Here is a 19,230-nt window from a genome sequence, read left to right as displayed (position 1 = left end):
GCCCAGTATAGGGGGTGCCTGCAGCGCCTCCATTTTGGTCGCTGGGGCGGGGAGTGGCGTCTGGGAGTTCCCGCTGTCTCCTGTCCCCGAGCCCCACGCGGACGCTGGGAGCGGGATCTCCCTTGGCCGAATGGCGCAGCATAGCGACGGCTGCTCGGGAACACGTCGCCCAGCCCCACGGGCCCGGTTCCGAGTGGGCCCCGACAAGATGGAGGACGCCGTCTCCTCCCGCAGCCATGACGGGCGGCGGGGCTGCTCCTCAGAGGACGAGGCGCGGGTGGACGTGCGTCCGCCCGAAATCACTCCGTAACACCTTCGCCCGCCGCCACATATCCCTGGCCCGCAGCAATCCCTATTCGGGAGCGCGCACGGGGTCTCCAGGACCTGCACAGGAAGGTTTTTGGGGACTTCGAGGCCGCGTCCCTCCCCAAGCAGAACCCTGGGAACCAACGCGGCGGCCTGTACTCCCTGGCCCGATAGAGAGCAGGCGGCCAGGCCTCAGCGTCTCGACCCGTCCAGACACTTGGACAGTCTCTCCTTATTCCCCCTCTAGGGCCGAGTGGGAGGTTTGCGCGGCCGCAAAGAAAGTCAGGCCGCTGACCTGATGGACCGGGTGGGGGCGGGGCGGGAGGCGGGGGCGAAGGCCCGGGCTGGCGGAGGGGAAAGGGAATCGAAAAGGCGGGGGGTGTGATCTGCGCTTGATGGAGAACCTCTCGGGCCATCCCCTCAAGGGCTTCCTGAAGGAAGGGAGACCCAACCAATGGAAGTGCCCCGGGCACCTAAGCCAGCCTTCCCCGCAAGCCAATTGGGGTTCGGAGGGCGGGGCGTGTTTGGCCTCTGCCTTGCCGCCGCCTCCACCTCCTCCGCGGACGCCTCCTCCTTCTCCTCCTCCTCCTTCGCTGCTACTGCTCCAGCTCCTGCTCACAGCACTAAACCCGGGACTGGACCGAGCGGAGTTGTGCGCGTCGCCGAAGGGGGTGGGTCGAGGGAGGGGAGGTTCGTTCACGGAGCCGCAGCCAGAACCGGGTGAGGCTCGTCCCCGCGGTCTTCCCAGTCCGGGCCCGCGGACAGTGGGGGTGGGTGGGTGCAGCGCAGCCTCGGGAGGCGGAGGCTGCCGGGGAGGCGGAGATGAGCTAGGGCGGCCTCCGGAGCCTCCCACCGGCCCGGGACTAACCCCCGCGGCGCGGTTGCCGTAGCCCCTGCGCGTCGGATCCCGGGGGTTGGTCCGGGCTGGCTCATGTCACAGCGCCGTCGCGTGCGGCCGGAGGGCTGCGGGCCGAGGGCGAGGCCGGGAGGGCCCGGTGAGCAGGCCGGGAGGGGGGCGCCGGCGCGGGGGGGGGGTGGTCTTGGGCATTTTTCTTTTTCTCTGGGGGACGGTGGGGGAGGGGCGGCCGGTCTTCAGCTCCCGGGACTCGCTGGAGTCGGGGCCCCCAAGTTTGGGGGCGAGGGTCAGTGTCTGCGCTGGGCCCTTCTCCGCTCTCCCGTCCCTGGTACTGTGCGGCCCTGCTCCGCACGTATTGTTTGGCTGGGTCTCTAATGGCGGACGAGGAGGCAGCGCAGCCGGTCTCCGACTGCGGAGGGGGGGGGGGCGAGTCTCGGGCCCAGGGCAGACGTTTGGGACAAATATTGGAGACTTCATCCTAGCGGCGACGTGAGCCACTCTTACCTTAGAGTTGGTGCCTGGAGTGACGGGAGAGGCTACGGGAGAGGCTCCGGGTGGGCCCATTTGGGAGAAAATGCTATTCCCTTGCTGGCGTCGAGGCAATGTTTGCCCTTCCCCCGTTCCCTTCCCTGGGGCAGGTTGCATGCCCTCCGCCTTCTTCCTCCAGATTTTATCTTTCATTTGGGTTTTGGTACCAGATTCTTATTTTACGTCGTTTTGTTTCGCTTTACGTACAAGGGATTGTTCGGCTGGTCAGTGATAACAGAAGAGCCGAACCTCCTTGACCTCTATTCCCTTATCTGTTTCCTTCTGGTGGGAAGGCTTGTTTGGCCCACCTGGATATATTGTTCTTTATACAGTTCTAATTTTTCGTCTTACCCCAGGACCAGAAATCGTCTACAACCCTGTGTGGTGCATCTTTGACAGTCGGAGAGAAGGAAAATACCCTCATTGTGAGTCTTTTACCCCTGATTTGTTGCTCTTAGAGGAAGTTGTCAGTTTGTAGGGGTTCAGCCTTAGGACCTGTCTGTTCCCGTTGTTTTGAAGGGGAGGAGCATACGGGGCCGAAGCCTGGGTAATGGTTGGGGAGTCATCTGGGAGTGGGCACTGCCATTTGTACCGCTGCAGATATGTCCCTGCTGCTGCAACACCAACCTCAGCAACCAGACGTTGGTCCTGCAGCAAGCTATGTTACTCAGAGGAGGGTTGCAGGGACCGAGGGCATATTTCTGGTGCCCTCTAGAGTTCCACAGTGGGAACTGAAGTTTGTTTTAAAAGCTATGTAAGCAACCCTCTTTAACCTTTTTTTCTACCTTTACAATAGATAATTGATTGAGGGATTGGAAAAATAGAAATAACCATTTTACTTTTCGTTTGTGTCTTATTTAAAACTCAGATTTAGACTTCGTGTTCATGAGTTGGTCGATCTCTTTCATGTCTGCCTAGGCATGAAGTCCACTCCTTTAATACTCTTAGTGCACCAATTATCAATAGTATGCTGATCACACCAGCCCATTGCTTCAGTTACTCTAGTTGCCCATCTTCTGAGCTCAGTAGTCTTCACTTGAGTCATTCTTAAATGTGTTATCTGAGAGTATTGTTTAATGCTTGCAATTTGTTTATTTTAAGGCAGTCTGATAATGTTCTTTACAGTAACATAAACATAATCAATCAAAACTTCCATCATTTAAAATTAGTTATAAAATATCAGTGAAGTTAGCACTATAGGCACATTGTATTTCTGGAGTCCATTGACAGTTGATACTGTAACTTGAAGATCTCTGTGAGAGGCGAGTCATAAGTATGGTAGCTTATACTTAATTAGGAAGTCCCAAAAGGGTCGGAGGACAGTTAATTGGTGAATATTTTCTGAATACTGATTGTAAAGGATGATTTAAAAGTGACAGCTCATATTAAATAGATCAGCAGTCTAGGCACAGTGCACAACACTTTCAGGTATTATTTCCTTTAATCTTAGCGAGGAGCCTCTAGGGTAATAAAAATAGCATGTGTTGAACCCCAGTTGTATGTCAGCACTATTATAAACTAAGTTAAAAAGTTGATTTAGAAGTTTTCAAATTTACGAGTGAGAGTAGTATACTGAATCTCTGTGTACATATCATTTACGTACTCTAATTTGTACACATGTCCAAACTAATTTTAACATGTATTAAGTAATTTAATACTCATGAAAACCCACTGATATAGGTACTATTTGTATTCCTAATTTGTAGAGGAAGAATAATACCAAATGTCATTCTTGTTTTGCTTAATGATTTAGCTTGGAATAAAAATTATTTAAAAATGACAGTTAATGGTGTTTTAATGTGTCAGACAAGATGAAGAAAACCTGACAATTTTTAATTGACTTTGACTAAATGAGTTTATTATTTATTGGGCACTTAATATGAGTTAGGTGGTATTAGATACACTTATGAACTATGTTGACAGTTAAAATACACACTTAGGGGGGTTTTCTTCAGAGCATTCTTTTTGTGCCTCACCTCCCCCTAGAGTATTCTTAATAGTATGTATCACACTCCTCTCCCACCTGTCCTTTTAAAAAGTTGGGGGAAAGTTACTGGGTGTTCCTACTTTCCATGTTTTCTCCCCCCCCCCAACCCCTTAAAGGATTATTTATTTATTTATCTATAGATAATGGGGAAGGGAGAAAGAGAGGGAGAGAAACATCAATGCATGGTTGCCTCTTGCATGCTCCCCTCTGGGGACCTGGCCTGCAACCCAGGCATGTGCCCTCACTGAGAATCAAACCAGCGACCTTTTGGTTTGAAGGCCAGTGCTGAGTCCACTGAGCCACACCAGCCAGGACCTCACCTTGTTCTACTTTTATATAATCTCTTAGGCTGGACTTTTGTACCTCATTTGGTGACAACAGTCCCTACATCACTTAGATGTCACACAGGTGCTGATGGATATTTTTTGACATACCACCTGTGTAAGTGTTTATGGTCTTAAAAGTTTCATTATACTTTTGCCTTTGAGATAAAGTGAATCTTTACCTTTAATTAGATGCTGTAATAGAAGGAATATATATGAAATTCTGGAGCTCTCTCTTTGTTGTCAAAAGGTGTGGAATAATTAGAAGTTTTGTATTTTTTTCTCTTTCTAGGCATAACATCTGTCTTTGCTCCATGTAACAACATTTGAAACATGGATTATTATTATTTTGAATAACACTTACTATAAGAAGACTTTTGGCGTATTCAACTTGCTTGTGTTTTTTAGGGAGTGCAGTGAGTCCAAACACCCATTGGATTCTTGAACAGTAATTTTATGCAGGGCATTTTCAGTTGGGAAACAAGTAGACAGAGAGATGGTTTTGATTCAGTGCATTTTCCATTTTAAAAAATTTTAGTTGACTGATTTTCTATTTCTGTCAGAACATAAAACTGGCTTTGTAGACTTGAACAGGACTTTTGAACTAAGCAAACCTAAAACTTCTTACGCACAACTTATGCAGTGTGTAAAGACCTATGAAGTTGTCAGTGAGAAAAACTGCTGTTAGATAAAGCCATAATTTTGAACTGTGGGACCCTAGGTAAAAGTTGTAGTTTATTTGCATTTTTTATTTTGTTTGTATACAGCAAGAAAATTCTGTTTTACATAGTTGGAGTTGCAAATTTTCACATTTGCAACTTCTTTTTAAACAAGTTACTTTATAATCTTAGATTTCTGTTGTTAAAATAGAGATGGGAAGAGAATTATTGAGGCCAGCACTAAACACTTATTGGTAGCAAGATAAATTGGTCATCTTCCCCTGGCCAGGTAGCATTGTCCGGATATGCCAAGGTTGCATGTTCAATCCCCAGTCAGGGCACATAAAAGAATCAACCAATGAATGTATAAATGAGTAGAACAACAAATCAATGTTTTTCTCTTTCTCTCTCTCTAAAATCAATAATTAAAAAAAAAGGTACATTGGTCAGCTCCGTGTGAGTTAAAATTTGGATTAAAAACACATTTCAGCATATTTGTTTTATTGCATATTTTAAAATATATTAATTTTTATACCAAGTTTTAATAATACTTGAAGTATTTGGAAGTCTAGAATAAATTTTTGTATACTATTAAAAAATTAATTTAGAGTTAAAAATGTTTAGAGGGGTGTGCAAAATCTCTTGATCACATGGCTAGTTTGGGATTTGTTTATTTTAACCTCATAGCAGTCCATTGAAAATTAGAAGTAATAAATTTTTTTAAAAAGTCTGTATTTTTAGAGAGAGAAAGGGAAGGAAATGGAGAGAAACATCTCTGTGAAAGAGAGAAATAGCTGCCTTTCACATGCCCCCAATTGGCGACCCGGCCTATAACCCAGGCATGTGCCCTGATTGGGAAATGAACCCGTGACCCCTTGGTTTGCAGGCTGGCACTCAGTCCACTCAGCCACACCAGCCAGCGCAGAAGTAATACAATTTAAGGAAATTCATGTTTTTTAATTTGGAAGAAGGTATAATTGTTGGGGTTTATTTTTAATGATTTCATTAGTGTCCTGTAGGTCTTAGTGTTTGTTATTATAAAAAGTGATTTAAAAATAAACTTTGGATATTAGGACAAATAAATAACGAATATTTAATTGATCTGGTTTAAAAAGACATATTTCATTGTTTTATGTTCTTGGTTTTATTTTTGTTGAAGTTATCAGATTATAGAGAATTTCAATCATTTTCTTTAAAAAAAATTTTTTTTTAATCTCCACCCAAAGACATTCTTTTCATTGCTTTTAGATAGAAAGAAAGAGACAAACATTGATGTGAGGCAGAAACATTGATCAGTTGCCTCGTGTATGTGCACCAACCAGGGATTGAACTCACGAACTAGGTATGTGCCCTGACTGGGAATCAAATCTGGAATCTTTTAGTGTATGGGATGACACTGCAACCATCTGAGCCACATTGGCCATGGCTCAACCATTATCTTTAGTATCAATAGGCTGTCAAGGATCAGGTTTCTCTTTCTTCTCCAGAGGTTCTAGATTTTTTTTCAATAGTGTACCTAGTGAATTTGAAGTCAAATTTGTTTTTGTGAATTTGAAGTTTAAAGATTAAAAAAATAAATATATCTCAAACTAATATAATGTATGTCAATTATAGTTCAATTTAAAAATATTTAAAATATTTTATCCTTAAATTATTATTTTAGTATGATTTAAAAATTTAAAAAAATTTTATTTTATTTATTTATTTCTAGAGAGAGGGGAAAGGAGACAGAGAGGGAGAGAAACATCAATGTGTGGTTGCCTCACATGCGCCCCCTACAGGGGATCTGGTCCACAGCCAATCCATGTGCCCTGACTGGTAATTGAACTGGCGACCCTTTGGTTCATAGGACAGCACCCCAATCCGAAATCAATCAATCAATCTTTAAAAAAGTTAATGTTAAATTGTAATTTTAAGATAAATTTACTAGGAGTTGAATTAATTGTTGGAACCTCAAATTAAAAAAATTGTGAAAGATCTGTCATAATTCTTGCAGTAAACTTTTAAATAATTTAGATTGGATAGGAAAAATGCTTAAATGGCTATTTTAAGTAAAATTGTGAAGTATGGTTAGAGTTTTAAACAGAAGAGAGTTTATAAAATATGACTAATTCAGTGAGACAGATTGTTTTTTTTTTACTTTATAACAATGCCATATGTATATTACTTTTGCTGTAATTACCCACATACCTTGTGTGGATTTATTTTTATAGCATTTGGAGCTGAAATCATGGTTTTCTAACTTATAACATTAAAAAAACTTCTTGTAATGCTGGAATAATTTTATAAGTCATTCATTTCAAAGAGGCCTAGGAAGAGCATTTTTTGGACTATTGAGCTGGATCAGACTAAGAATAGTTCAAGCTAATTAGTCATGGCAGTGCAGAAGTCAATTATTCTTGAAATTATACATTTTTAAAAAATTATATTTTATTGCTTATGTTATTACAGTTCCAGTATTTCTTCCTTTACCCGCTCTACCCCGTACCCCCACTCAGTGAATCTAGACAGGTTCCTGCTAGTACTGGGCCTAGGGCCCCTTAGCAAGAGATACTGGGTGGAGCTAGGGGCTCTGAGAGGCTAGCTACTGCTTGTTTGATGGGATTTAGGAAGTTGTAAAGCTTGAGCTAAGACCAAGGCATTCATATGGAAACATCACAGTTACTCAGATATGGTACCAGCCTGCTGGCTCTGTGGCACTGTGGCTCTGTGCGGGGACGGCTCAGAAACAGGTCATTGGTCTTGGCCCACCTTTCTGTTGGAGAGAAAACTGTCCTCCAGCTTCCGCCTTGATGCCAGACACTTTAGTTCCCCCCCTTATGCCACTGGTGCCTTTTAAGCTGCCACCTCAGTGTTGCATCTCAGAGTGAATCTGAGTGAGTATAGGTGTGGTTTCTCTAGGGGGAACTCCTTGGGACTCCAGAAATTTTTTCCACTTACTCAATTCCTGCTGGTTTTTGCAACTGTAAGTTATGGAGACTTATGTTCATACCAGTGGAACCCTTGGCTGGGGGGCCTGGTGTGGGTCTGGGACTTCTCACTCCTGAGATAACCCTCATGAAGTTTTATCCACTACCTGTGGATGTGGGTCCAGCCCAATCCACGTCTGTGCCCCTCCTACCAGTCTGGATAGATGTGGTTTATGTAATTCTGTAATTGTCAGTCTTCCATTCAACTCTTTTCTGATGGTTCTGCTTCATGGTGGTTCTATATTTTAGTTGTAATTTATATGAGGTTTTGCAAGGAGTTGAGCAATGTTTACCTATGCCGCCATCTTGACCTGGTGTCCTATTATACCTTTTGGTTTTATATTTGTATTTGTATTTTTTCTTTCACGCTTATAATATCTTATTTTATTTTTATTTATTTTTAAAAAGATTTTATTTATTTATTTATATAGAGAGGGGAAGGGAAGGAGGAGAGGGAAAGAAACATCAATGCATTTCTACCTGGGGACCTGGCCTGCAACCCAGGCATGTACCCTGACTGGAAATTGAACTGGCAACCCTTTGGTTCACTGGCCTGTGCTCAATCCACTGAGCTACACCAGCCAGGGTGTCATATTTTATTTTAAATTATTTTAATTTGTTTTATTTCTAGCCCTAATATGATACCAGAATTCTGACATGTTCATGGTTCTATGTTTGTTTGTTTTGAAGTATTGGAAATTTGGTCCTTGTTTTTTTTTTTTTTTCTTTTACAAGATTTTATTCATATATTTTTAGAGAGAGAGTAAGGGAGAGAGAAAGACAGGGGGAGAAAAATCTACTCATTGCCTCTTGCAAGCCCCCAGCCAGGGACCTGGCTGAAATCCAGGCATGTGCCCTGAGCAGGAATTGAGTTTGCAGGCCAATGCTCAATCCACTGAGCCACACAAGCCAGGGCTCCTTGTTTTAATTAGTTACTTTATATCATTACTATGAAATTAAACTTGTCTTAGCTTTACAACTATCAGTACAGTGAATATTGTCTCACTTTGTATGTTTTTTGTCTTTAATATTGTATATTCCTATTCTTTTTTACTTTAAAGATTTCTTAAAATTTATTTTTAGAAAGAAGGGAAGGGAGGAAGGAAGAGAGGGAGACACATTGATGTGCAAGAGAAACATTTGTTGGTTGCCTCTCATTGGCTCCCAACCTGGCCACCTGGCGTGCAGTCCAGGTTTTTTTGGTTTGCAGGAGGACGTCCAACCCACCTAGCTACACCAGTTCAGTCTCTAGTTCTGTTTCTTAATCAGATAAGTTTAATGCCTGTCTAATAAATCATTACATATGTATCTCCGAATAGTGTTTTTGCATTGCTCATCAAAGAGAAGCTTCTGTTCAAATTAGTCTTTGTCTTCCTTGAGACAAACTCCTGACTTCTCTTATTTTCTGTTCATTTCACTTGTACATCACATTTTCATCCTTGATGTCCTTGCCTAGCTGTTTTCATCCAGTCTTCCTCCTAACTCTTTTTGCATTAAAAAAAAAAAATGCAACACAGTATCTGTAATAGTATCCTGTGTTCTAAGTCTAATTTTTCTGTACTTATTTGAGGCATATGAAATTTTAGTAAACTTAAATTTGGTTAAAGCCCTGGCTGGCGTAGCTCAGTGGATTGAGCGTGGGCTGCGAACCAAAGGGTCACAGGTTCGATTTCCAGTCAGGGCACATGCCTGGGTTGCAGGCCAGGTCCACATTGGGGGCCATGCCGAGAGGCAACCACACATTGATGTTTCTGTCTCTCTCTTCCTCCCTCCCTTCTCCTCTCTAAAAATAAATAAATAAAATCTTAAAAAAAAAAGGTAACTCTAGTTAAAAAAAAATTTGGTCAAAGATGCAATGTGGGTGTGGTTCTAATGGTATATTGGAACTTCATATGGAAGGGGATCTAGTGAGACTTAATTTTGCAGTTCTGCTGCTGAAATCAATTTTTGTCAATTGAGTGTTACAGGAGATTTGCAATATGACATGAGTTTTGGAGTTGGGTTGGGGTTCAAATCTGTCTTGCCTACAAAGGAACTTTGGGATGATGAAAATGTTCTAAAACTATATAGTGGTAATGACTATGTAAATACGTAAGTTTACTAAAATTTTTCAAAGATTTCACAAAATAAGTAAATTTTATTGTATGCAAATTATGCCTCAATAAAACTGTTAAAACCCAGTTTTGCTTTACTATTTACAAGTTGGTGATCTGTGGTAAGTCATTTTACCTCTGAGCCTTATTTTACTCATTTTGACAAATGAGTATAGTAATTAATGCCTGCTCTCCTAAGATTGCTTATGAGATAAGGATTAACACTATTATAGGCTATGTGACTGGCCAATGGTAGTTGCTCAGTTAGCAGCAGCTACAATTATCTGTATGGACCAAACATGAATTTGTTGCTACCACTAGTACAGTAAATGCACTGAATGCTCATCTTAGAGTAAAGAGGAGGATTATATCTTCCTCTTCAACAGCTTCCCTTATTTAGCTACCTTATTAGCCTAAAAGTGGGCTAAAGTGCTCTATCCTCCAGAATCTAAGCAACTTTTCCAAAACAAACTTTTTCCTTTTCCCAGACTTTTCAAAAGAAGTTCACTGACTTGTACTCTCAACACTATACCAGATGTGCTCTTTTCAGTTCACTAGTGACTTTTTGTCAAATCTACAAGTGCCTCTTTTTTTTTTTGTATTCTAGAACACTTGAAATTTATTATATTCTTTGAAACTCTCTTGACTCCTGGGACTTTGAACTTAATATGGTTTTATTCTTATACTTCTTACCTTCTCCTTCACTTCCCCAAAATGTTGAGACATTTAAGTGTCCTTATTTCCCAAGATACTTAGCTATCCCTTGTTTTGTACTTGAACCATAGTTCATTGTGTTAGAATATAGGGTGTTATGTGTATTTATAGTGCACATGCACCCTGTTCCTTATTCTAGTCTACTGCCAGATCAATTTTTTCAAAAGCCCAGCCTGAACTGATTGGATCAGTCACTTTGCAGAAACTTGAGGAGGGATTCCTGTTGGCTTATGAAACAAAATACAAACTAGTCTGGACTTTAAAAAGAAGAAATCTATTAGGAAATGTGCTGTGTTTTTAGGTGTGTTCTCAGTGTTCAGTTTAGGGGAGAGGATCTGGAAATGAATAAATATAAACAAACAGACAATATACAGAAATAGTTGTATGCATATCAGGACAGTTCTAAAGAATATTTTGCTTATAAAAATAAAAGATGGTCTTAAAATCTTCAAGTAGTAAAGAAATATATGAGATGATAAATGAAAGTTTCCCATAATCCATTTCTTTTGAGACCAGCGTTTGCATTTTAAAATATATTCTTATTTGTCTGCATATAGACTATTACCAACAATTGACATTTTTTTAAAGCATTTTTCTTTTAAACTATTTTTTTTAAGTTTTTATTTATTTATTTTTAGAGAGAGAAGGGAGGGAGATAGAGAGAGAGAAACATCAATGTGTGGTTGCTGGCGGTTATGGCCTGCAACCCAAGAATGTACCCTGGCTGGGAATCGAACCTGCGACACTTCGGTTCGCAGCCCGAGCTCAATCCACTGAGCTATGCCAGCCAGGGCCCACAATTGACATTTTTGATATGCAGGTGTGATGATTCTTATAATCCCTTGCCTATCCTTATATGTTGTAAAAGCATTCAGCTGATTAATGTTTGAATTCCAGTGGTCAGTGTATCAGACTAGTTCACAACCTTGGTTCTATATGATTGAGAGATAATGTGGTGCAATGAAAGCTATATGGACTTTAGGTATAAACTGTGGCTTTGCCTGTTGTATGCCATAGGAAAGTTATCTGATAACACAGTAGTTTACCATCTACAAAATGGGGTCATAATACGAGGGGGAAACCCATAAACGAGAATTGTCTTCTGGAGGGCGGGCCCGTTATAGTACAGGCCTCCCTCCTAGGTGAGTGTTCTAAGAACCCATCTGTATCAGTGTGCCAGTTGTCATTGTTGTGAGAGTTCGCGTTCAGTTTCAGTGAAATTTTTTTGAAGGCTCTTTCAGCGCATTTGCCCATTTCATGATGGGTGATTTACAAGTGTACCTCCCCATATCACACTGAGTGTTCAGCAGTGTTTGACCAAAAATGCATGTCCCCTGTGCCCAGCCCTCCCTATTCACCCAATCTTGCCCGGAGTGTCTTTTTTTCTGTCCCCCCAGCTCCTTAAAAAAGTCATTAAAGGGAAATGTTCTGCTGATATGGAAGAGATGAAACAAAAAATGGCAGAAGCACTAAAAGACATCAAAATCAGTGAGTTCAAGAATTGTTTTGAGCAGTGGAAAAAACATCTCAATACGTGTATTACATTAAATTGAGAGTACTTTGAAGGTGATTGAAGTTTACACATGTAAGAACAAATACACAATTTTTTATAGGTCTTTTCTGGCTCCCCCTCATATATTTAAGATACCTATATATTAAGGTAGTTTCAATGAGTGTGGTACCAAGGACCGATATGTCTTTATAAATGGTAATTGTTATTATTGTATTAAATGTCTGATAGAATTGAAACACAAAAGTAGAGCTCAAGTTATGAGGAATGAATAAAGGAGAGAAATGAAGTAAGACTTAATGAGCATCTTTGCTTCAGAGCTTATAATACTTACTAGCTAATTAAAAAACAAAACTACACCGAGTTGTAAATGATAGATAGGATTGACTATTTACTTTGTGAAGTTTGTCTCCTAAGGGAAAAAAACACCCAAGGATTTCCTTTGGTGTATAGTCCATGTTCTTTTTCTGATCCTTTGATTTTTGAGACCAATAAGTGAACATCTAAAGAACATATCTCTGGAAAAGAATGCTGATAAGAGTGGTCATGAGATTTGAGTCTTATGAAATGGAGGTCATACATTTTTATTTAGTAATAATTTATTACTAAATAAATAAATTTTATTTAGGACCACAAAAAAAATTTTATTTAGTAGTAGGACTACTTTAGTCCTTAGTACCTGAAGTTCAGGTACTTCAGCCTTAAGTTCAACCTTTTTGAATTTGTGGTCCCATTGACTTATTTTTGTTTTTTTTAATCCTTACCTGAGGATATGTTTGTAGGATTTTTCTTTAAGAGAGAGAGAAGAAGGGGGTGAGGCAAGAGAAACATTGATGTGAGAGAGAAACATAGATTGGCTGCCTCTTGTATGTGTCCCAGTGGGGGATCGAACTTGCAGCCTAGGTATGTGCCATACTGGGAATTTAACCTGCTATGTTTTGGTGTATGGGAGGATATACCAACAAATGGAACCACTTAGCAAGGGCCCATTGGCTTATTGATGCAAATACTGCTGTTTCTTTAGGTGAGATGAGGTTTTTTTAAAAAAAATATGTTTTATTGATTATGCTGTTATGGTTGTCACATTTTCACCCCTTTATTCCCCTCCACCCTCACACCCCCTCCCACCCCCATTCCCCCCCTTTAGTTCATGTCCATGGGTCCTACATACAAGTTCTTTGCTTCTACATATCCCATACTATTCTTAACCTCCACCTTTCTATTTTCTACCTACTGTTTATACTACTTATTCTCTGTACCTTTTTTCCCTCTCTCCCCCTTCCCTGCTGATGACCCCCCATGTAATCTCCATTTCTGTGATTCTGTGCCTGTTCTAGTTGTTTGCTTAGTTTTTGTTTTTGTTTCAGGTTCAGTTAATTAACTGTGAGTTTGTTGTCATTTTACTGTTCATATTTTTTATCTTTTTCTTAGATAAGTCCCTTTAACATTTCATATAATAAGGGCTTGGTGATGATGAACTCCTTTAACTTGACCTTATCTGGGAAGCACTTTGTCTGCCCTTCCATTCTAAATGAGAGCTTTGCTGGATAGAAAGGCAAGGATGGAGGTCCTTGCCTTTCATGACTTGGAATACTTCTTTCTAGCCCCTTCATGCCTGCAAGGTTTCTTTTGAGAAATCAGCTGACAGTCTTATGGGAAGTCCTTGCTAGGTAAATTTCTTCCTTTCTCTTGTTGCTTTTAAGATTCTCTCCTTCTCTTTAATCTTGGCTAATGTAATTATAATGTGCCTTGGTGTGTTCCTCCTTGTGTCCAACTTCTTTGGGACTCTGTGAGCTTCCTGGAAGTCTATTTCCTTTGCTAGGTTGGGGAAATTCCCCTTCATGATTTGTTCAAGTAAGTTTTCAGTTTCTTGCTCTTCCTCTTCTTCTGGCACCCCTATGATTTGGGTGTTGGAATGTTTAAAGATGTCCTGGAGGTTCCTAAGCCTCTCCTCATTTTTTTGAATTCCTGTTTCTTCATTCTGTTGTGGTTGAATGTGTCTTTCTTCCTTCTGCTCCAAATGGTTGATTTGAGTCTTGGTTTCGTTCCTATCACTGTTGGTTCCCTGTACATTTTCCTTTATTTCACATAGCATGGCCTTCATTTTTCCCTCTAATTTGTGACTTTATTCAGTCACTTCTGTGAGTGTTCTGATTACCAGTGTTTTGAACTGTGCATCTGATAGGTTGACTATCTCTTTGTCTCTTAGTTGTATTTTTTCTAGAGCTTTGATCTGTTCTTTCATTTGGGCCTTTTTTTTTTTTTGTCTTGATGCGCCTGTTTCGTACGAGGGGTGGAGCCTTAGGTGTTCACCAGGGTGGGGCAATTCACAAGGCTGCTTTGTGACGCTGTCTGTGGGGGAGGGGTGTGAGGGAACAGTGCCTCCTACTCGGTTCTCTAATGGTTTTCGGTCACTTCCCCCACTACCTAAAATCAAATTGGGCCCTTCTGTTGCTGATTCCCAGGTGGGCGGGTTTGTGTACATTCCAGGATCCTGTGGGTCTCTCCAGTGAACTCTCCTGGGAGGTTGGGTATGTACCCCACCACCTCAACCCTCACAGGTATTTTTAGTCAGAGGCTTTGAGGCTTCATTTCCCTGTACTGGAACCCTGGGTTGTGAGGTCTGTCTTGCTCCCCAGTTGTTCCTCCTGGTTTATGTGCATGAGAACTTGGGACTGCCTGGTCTGCCAGCCACTGCCTTGCCAGCCCCAGTCCTCCAGCCACCACCGCCTTGCCTCAAGTCCTCTCTGCCCAGTTGCCTGTCTCCGCTCCTTCTACCAGTCTGGGTGAATGTTTTCTTCTTTAACTTGTTGGATGTTGGACTTCCATATAGTTCGATTTTCTGTCAGTTCTGGTTGTTTTTTGTTTTTAAATTTGTTGTTGTCTCTATTTTGTTTGTGCACGGAGGCACAATGTGTCTGCCTATGCCTCCATCTTGGCCAAAAGTCCTCTAGGTGAGGTGAGGTCTTAATCATGGAACTTTTAAATTGACCTAAAGAAGGTTGCTATTACTTTTTTTAAGTCCTCTGTGTCATCATCTTTAAACTGTAGGGAGAATTTGGAATTAAAAACAGTCACTAAACTAAGTCATAAGTTTGGAATATCAAGTATCATAAGAATAAATAAATGTTTGTTTTCGAATTAATATATATGGTTCAGGTTCGCTAATGCTCTCCTAGTTTTTAAACTATGTTTGGAGAAAGAAGTTGGGTTCCTTTAGCTGCTTTGGTTAAGGGTTAAAATAAGGTATGAAAACCTTTTATTAGGTACTAAGAAAGGCTATATTTCTACTAATCTACTAATCACGTAGATTGAATATGGAAGTAATAAAAAAGCATGACCAAAGACAGGGCAAAGATATTTTTTTTGTTGTATGTTTTGAGGAAATTCTCATAATTTTCTATCTTATAATGGGGAAACTGGTTTCCCCACAGGGATTGTCCCTGTGAAGGTACTGTCCTTTGGTTCTCAGGAAGGGAAGGAGGGGTATAGTTAGAATTCATTTGTGGGGGCATAGTGGAGGGGTTAGCAGCAAAAAACAACCACCCAATTCAGAGAAGTCATTTATTTCCCTTTATTAGATAAAAATATTTCGTGAACATTTATTGGCCAGGCACTGTGTTCAGGAGACATAGTGATAGGCAATAAGAACCTTGGTCTTTGTATTCATGGAACACACAGTCTAATGGGTGATACAGATTACAGCTGCTATAGATATAATTGAAAATTGGATGAGTGCAGCTGAGGAGGTGTGAGTGATGATGTGAGTGTATAACAAGGGAAATCTAATGTAGACCGGGGAGGGGTTAATGAAGTGTTTGAGAGGGTGGGATCTCAAGGAAGTGAGTTTCAGGCTGAGACTAGGGTCTTGGCCAGGTGTGCCTGAGTGGTTGGAGTATCATCCCATTACTGAAGAGTTGTGCGTTCTGTTCTCAGTTAGGGCACATACCTAGGTTGCTGGTTTATTCCTGGTCCAGGTGTAGATGCATGTGACCTCCACCCCTCCCCCTTGTCTGGCATGGATCCCCATCCTAGCATGGATCCCCACTGGGTATGCTAGTAAGCAACTGATTGATGCTTTGCTCTCATTGATGATCCTCTCTCTTTCCTTGGGTAGGGATAAAAAATAATAAAAAAACAGGCTGAGATTGGGAAGGAGTTCAGAAGGGAACATTTGGTACGTTTTAGGCAGAGAAAGAATATGTGCAAAGGCCTTCTGAGGTAAGGAGGATCTTGGGTCCTCCCCAAACTAAAAGAAGGCTTCTGCTAAAGCAGAAGCTTAATGAACAACGTGGGGAAGAGTGGTGCTGAAATCGAACCTAGAATGCAGTCAGGGGTCACATCAGCCAGGAATCTTACAGATCAGGGGAAGAATCTCATGTTTTGTCCTAAGTACACTGGAAAGCCATGTAAGAAGTGATTGGGGATCTTAAAAAAAGGCATCCAGCAGAAAAATGATGGTTAGTTTCTAGAGCTAAAGGAGTATTAGAAGAGATAAAAGTGGACAGTTTCAAGACTTTTTAAAAAGATTTTATTATTTTTAGAGGGGAAGGGAAGAAAGAGGGAGGGAAACATTGATTGGCCAACCCCTGCATGTCCCCAGCCAGGGACCCAGCCAGCAATCCAGGCATGTGCCCTCTCTGGGAATTGAACAGGCAAGGCAATCTTTTGTTTCGCAGGCCGGTGCTCAATCCACTGAGCCACACCAGCCAGGGCACAGTTTCAAGATTTATGTTTTAAGTAGAATAGGTCCTGGGGATGGATAGCATTGTTGTGAGTGAAGAGAGGTATAGAGATTAAGAAGGAACTCCAGATTACTATGAGTAGTTAGATACATAACTTCCCAAAAGACAAAGACTGGAGAAGGTGCAGGCAGGTACAGAGCGAAAGCAAGTTAAAATAATTTGAAATAGGTAGATTGGGGGCTTTTAAACATCTTGATTGAGGTAAATTAAAGAGTCTAGGGTACTGAGGTATTTAAAATTGGGAATGGATGGGATCCCCAAAGACAGTTAAAATTACTTGAAAGTACCTTGCAGTTAAATTCGGCCCTATGAGCAAGGAGAGATTGTTCCTTACCCCCTAGAAATTCCACACCCTAGAGATAACCTGAATGAATGATTTGATTTATTCATTTATTTATTATATCAAAAGAGATTTTCATTTAGATTCTATTATAATCCTTAGATGGATTTTTAATAAATTAATCACATCATTCCTATTAGTTTCTAAAGCCAGAGTAGCATTGTTTTAGACATCTTACCAAAATACATTAAGAAAATTTTGTTACTAGACTATAAGCAACATGAAGGCATAATCTGTTATGTCATCCATCATTAGTCCCCTGGTCCATTTTCTCACTTTGCCAGAGATTAATGGTATTGCCAATTTAGCTTGCATTGCTGCAAATCCTTTTCTGTGGATGTACTATCATGTACCCATATGAATTAAACAGTAAATTTGTTGTGCATTTTAAAAACGTATACAATATGTACTTTTTGGCAACTTGCTTTTTTTTTTTAAGATTTTCTTATTTTTAGAGAGAAGTGAAGGGAAGGAGAAAGAGAGGGAGGGAAACATTGATGTGAGAGAGAAACATAGATCAGTTACCTCTCATACACACTTCTTGGAACCAAACCTGCAGTCTAGGCATGTGCCCTGACAGGGTATCAGACCAGCAACCTTTTTTTTTGTGGGTCGATGCCCAACCAACTGAGCCACACTGGCCAGGGCATGCAATTTGCTTTTTTCTCCTAGCTATATGTTTTAGATGTTTTTCTGAGTTTATATAAAAAGATCTACCATGTTTTTTTTAACTGTTGTGTGATATTTCATGGCATGGATATAACATAGTTTAAGACATTTTGTTGAAGGACATTTAGTTCAAAAATTTTTAATTTTTCAATTTTTTTTGTAGATAATGCTGCATGTAATATATTGTGTAGAAGATTTTTTGGGTTCATGTCTGTTCTCTTTACATGTGATTCTGATAATAGGAATTACTGAATCAGAGTTTGTGTACATTATTTTACATTTCAGTAGATACTGCAAAATTGTCTTCCACTGGCCTGCTATGATGACTGCATTTCTATTATTTCTTCACAATCTTGCCAGTACTGGATATTATCACATAATCAATTTAATTTGTGTTCTTTTAAAAGTCAAACTGTAACTGTTATATATCAATTCTTACATTTTTTATATGAATATATAATACTTTTGCATATTTTTATACATTATAGTGTTTATTTGCTGTGTAAACATTTTTAATGTAAGGGGTAAATTAATTTTACTGTTGCAAGAAACAGGAGTAACTATAACAAGTATGCAAGGCTTATATGAAGGGAATTGTAAAATAATGCCATAGACCATAAAGAAAACTGGACTGGAAAGATGTGTACATTTGGATGGAAAGACTTCAATAATGTGAAAGTGTTAATTTTTTTGTCTCCAAATTAATCTCTAAGTTCAATGAAATCCCAGTCAAATTCTAGTGTATGTGATATGGAACCAAATTTAAAAGGTGTAAAACAGGGTAAAAGTGAGAAGGAAGAGTCCTCTTTCCCCTCCCTCATTCACACAGTTCTCTTCACTAGAAGCAACCCACTGTTGTCATTTTCTCAGATATTTATGTAGAAGTATTCTGTGCAGTCATCTGTGTATTTATGTCTGTTTTGTGTATGACTCTCTGTGTGTTTATCCATTGTTCTGTACCTTGTTTGCACTTAATTTATGTGGAGGTTACTACATTTTATTGTGTAAGTACATTTAGAGTTACCTCATTGTTTCCAAGGCTTCATAATATATCATCAGTTGCCTTTATTGTCATTTACTTTATCAGTAGTCTATTGAGAGACATTTAGGGTGTTTTAATCTTTTAACTCTTCAGTGAATATCCTTTTACATTTTTGTTCTTAAAAACATGTATTTAATACTAATGTACAATGTATTTGTAGGAAAGATGCCTAGAAGTAGAATTGCTTGGTCAAAGAAATATTTTTGAGTTGCTCTCCATAGAAATTGTGTTAGTTCATACTCATTATCACTTTGCATGAGTTATCAATGATCAGTTGATAACTGAGAGTATCAACTGAGAGCTCAGTTAACCATGGTGTATACCTTTTGATCATTGTCCATCAAAAGGTAGGAGAGAATTGGTGGTCCTTTAGAATTTAAATATACATTTCTGTTAAATATTTCACACATTTAAGAGTCATTTGTATTTCCTTTTCATGTGAACTGTTTCCTTTTATTTTTTTCCCTTTATTCCATTTGATTGCTGCAT

At 40.2% G+C, this 19,230-nt stretch overlaps 1 protein-coding gene across 4 annotated transcripts in view; it reads left to right on the top strand.

Annotated features, from left to right (window-relative positions):
- The first annotated feature begins 1,068 nt into the window (after nt 1–1,068).
- The window catches only part of ZMYM2 (zinc finger MYM-type containing 2), a 127,182-nt gene continuing 109,020 nt past the window's right edge, over nt 1,069–19,230 (top strand). For all 4 annotated transcript variants that reach the window (XR_006786397.1, XM_045844733.1, XM_045844732.1 and 1 more), the window contains exons 1-2: nt 1,069–1,301; nt 2,047–2,115. The gene's annotated coding sequence lies outside the window, so the exon portion shown is untranslated. The remainder of the gene's footprint in view (nt 1,302–2,046; nt 2,116–19,230) is intronic.

Source organism: Phyllostomus hastatus, unplaced genomic scaffold (genome assembly GCF_019186645.2).
Source record: "Phyllostomus hastatus isolate PE091 unplaced genomic scaffold, TTU_PhHast_1.1 phas_contig_41, whole genome shotgun sequence".
Lineage (NCBI taxonomy): Eukaryota > Metazoa > Chordata > Mammalia > Chiroptera > Phyllostomidae > Phyllostomus > Phyllostomus hastatus.
The sequence above is the reverse complement of the archived record's forward strand: the minus strand, read 5'-3'. Positions and strand labels throughout refer to the sequence as shown.